The sequence below is a fragment of the Rattus norvegicus genome, chromosome 13 (genome assembly GCF_036323735.1).
Source record: "Rattus norvegicus strain BN/NHsdMcwi chromosome 13, GRCr8, whole genome shotgun sequence".
In the NCBI taxonomy this organism is placed as follows: Eukaryota; Metazoa; Chordata; class Mammalia; order Rodentia; family Muridae; genus Rattus; species Rattus norvegicus.
The window spans coordinates 56,461,211-56,464,793 of NC_086031.1; positions in this window are offsets into that span (position 1 = coordinate 56,461,211).

The window sequence follows — 3,583 nt, forward strand, 5'->3', positions numbered from 1 at the left end:
AATAACTCAATAAAATTCTTGCATACCAAATCCCATAATATATCAAAGGGATCATCCATCATGGTCAATTTAGCTTTATCCCAGGGATGCAGAGATGGTTCAATATATGGAAATCCATCAATGTAATCTACTATGTAAATATACTCAAAGAAAAGAAAAACAACATGATATCTCATAAGATGCTGAGTAAGTATTTGACAAAATTCAACACCCCTTCATGATAAAAGTCTTGGAAAGAATAGGAATTCAAGGCCCATACCTGAACATAGTAAAAGCCATATACAGCAAACCAGTTGCTAACATTAAACTAAATGGAGAGAAACTTGAAGCAATCCCACTATAATCAGGGACTAGACAAGGCTGCCCACTCTCTCCCTACTTATTCAATATAGTACTTGAAGTCCTAGACAGAGCAATCAGACAAAGAAAGGAGGTCAAAGCGATAAAAATTAGAAAGGATAAAGTCCTAATATCCTTATTTGCAGATGATATGATAGCATACTTAAGTTATCCCAAAAGTTCCACCAGAGAACTACTAAGCCTGATAAACAACTTCAGCAAAGTGGCTGGTTATAAAATTAACTCAAACAAACCATTAGCCTTCCTCTCCTCATAGGATAAACAGGTTGAGAAAGTAATAGGGAAATGACACCGTTCACAATGGTCACAAATAACATGAAATAGCTCAGTGTGATTCTAACCAAGCAAATGAAAGATCTATATGACAATAACTTCTAATCTCTGAAGAAAGAAATTGAAGATCTCAGAAGATGGAATGATCACCTATGCTCATGGATTGGCTAGATTATTATTTTGTAAAAATGGCTATCTTGCCAAAAGCAATCTACAGATTCAGTACAATCACCATCAAAATTCCAACTCAATTCTTCATAGAATTGGAAAGAGCAATATGAGAATTCATTTGGAATAAAAACAAACAAGCAAAGGAAAAAACGGGATAGTGAAAACTATCCTCAACAATAAATATCTTCTCAGAGAATCACCTCAAGCTATATTATGGAGCAATAGTGATAAAACTAAAAACTGTATGTTATTGGTACAGAGACAGGCAGGTAGATCAATGGAAGAGAATTGAAACCCAGAATTGAAACCACACACCTATGGTCACTTGATGTTTGACAAAGGAGTGAAAAACCATCCAGTGGAAAAAGATAGCACTTTCAACAAATGGTGCTGGTTCAACTGGAGGTCAAAACATAGAACAATGCAAATCTACCAATTATTATGTCCCTGTACAAAGCTTAAGTCGAAGTGGTTCAAGGAGCTCCACACAAAACCAGATGTAATAAAACTAAGAGAACAAAAAGTGGGAAAAAGCCTCGAACACATGGGCACTGGGGAAAATTTCCTGAACAAAACACCAATGGCTTACGCTTAAGAGAAAGATTTGACAAATGGGATTTCAGAAAACTGAAAAGTTTCTGTAAGGCAAAATGACACTGTCATTATGACAAAATGGCAACCAAGTGATTGGGAAAAGATCTTTATCAATTCTATATCTGATAGAGGGCAAATATCAAATAAATACAAAGAACTCAAGTAGCTAGACTCCAGAGAACCAAATAACCCTATTAAAAATGGGGTACAGTGCTAAATAAATAATTTTCATCTGAGGAGTATCAAATGGGTGAGAAGTACCTAAAGAAATGCCCAAAATCCTTAATCATCATAGAAATGCAAGTCAAAACAACCCTGAGATTCTGCCTCACACCAGCCAGAATGGCTAAGATAAAAAACTCACGTGACAAGAAATGCTGTTGAGGATGTGGAAAAAAAGGAACACTTCTCCATTGTTGGTGGGATTGAAATCTGGTACAAACACTTTGGAAATCAGTCTGGAGGTTCCTTAGAAAATTAGACATAGTACTATGTAATGAGCCATGTATATCACTCCTGGGCATATACTCAAAAGATGCTCCAGCATACAACAAAGACACATGCTTCACTATGTTCATAATAGTATTATTTATAATAGCCAGAAGGTGAAAAGTACCCAGATGTCCTTCAACAGAATAGTGTTTACAGAAAATATGGTACATCCTCACAATGGAATGCTGCTCAGCTATTAAAAGCAATAACTTTTAATGAAATTCATAGGCAAATGGATGGAACTAGAAAATATCCTGAGCAAACTAACCCAACTACAAAACAAACAAACAAACAAACAAAAACAAAAAAACACGTTATGCACTCATTTATAAGTGGATAATTTGACACCAAATGTTCAAATTCCCCAAGATACAATCCACAGACGACATGAAGCTCAAAAAGGATGACCAAAGTGAGGATGCTTTAGTCCTTCTTAAAACGAAGAATAAAAATATTCATAGGAGGAGATATTGAGACAAAGTTTGGAGCAGAGACTAATGGAAAGGCCATTCAGAAACTTCGCCACCTTGGGATCCAGCCCGTATACATGCACACACACACACACACACACACACACACACACACACACACACACACACACGGACATACACATGGACACACACACCCCAAAACTAGACAATATTGATGAAGCCAATAAGTGCGTGCTGACAAGAGCCTGATATAGCTGTCTCCTGTGAGGCTCATTCAGAGCTTGACAAATACAGAGATGAATGCTAGCAGCAAACCATTGAATTGAGAACAGGGTCAATATTGAAGGAGTTAGAGAAAGAATTGAGGGAGCTGAAGGGGCCTCAAAGAACACATAAGAACAACATACCAACCAACCAGAACTCCCAGGCACTAAGCCACTACCTAAAGACAACACATGCACAGACCCATGTCTCCAGCTGCGTATGTAGCAGAGGATTGCATTGTTGGGCACAAATGGGAGGCGAAGCCCTTGGTCCTGCTGAGGCTGGACACCCCACTGTAGGGAAATATCAAAGCAGAGAGGCAGAAAGTGGGGGTGGTTAGGGTGGGTGAATATCCTTACAGAAGAAGGGGGATGGTGATGGGATAGGGAGCTTATGAATGGGAAACCAGGAAAGGGAATAACATTTGAAATGTAAATAAAAAATGCCCAATTAAAAAAAAAACTTTCTGCCTTCCACTCTGCAATATTTAATGAGCCTTCAGTTAGGTAGTTATTTTGTAGGTGAATTTATTAGGACTAGATTCCATAAATCTGCATTTTGATTGGTTTTTCTTTTCGTTAAAGGTCCCCTTCCTTTGCAAGAAGTTTCTGTGACAGAGTCAAGGACTATACTTATTTGTGAATATAAGAATAGATATTTAGAATGTAGGCTTAGATTTTACTCTTTAAGATAGGTGAATGTAAGTTCTTCTGTATGATTCATTATTTATTTCTGTCCCTAGTGATCTTTTCTCACAAGCATTCTACTATGTATGAAAGCAGACATGGTCCTCTTTGGTATGAGTGTTTCAATTTAGTTTATGACTTCTTTGGGTTCAGGTAGTTTTAAAATAATAATAAAAAAAGACTTTGTAACTAATACCTTATATTTCCTTGTTTTGTCTTAGGCATGGCCTCTCTGTGTACCCTGAATGGCCTCATTGCTCTTTTCCTAAAACTTATTATACGAATGAGAGCACACATTATATTTAAAAGGAA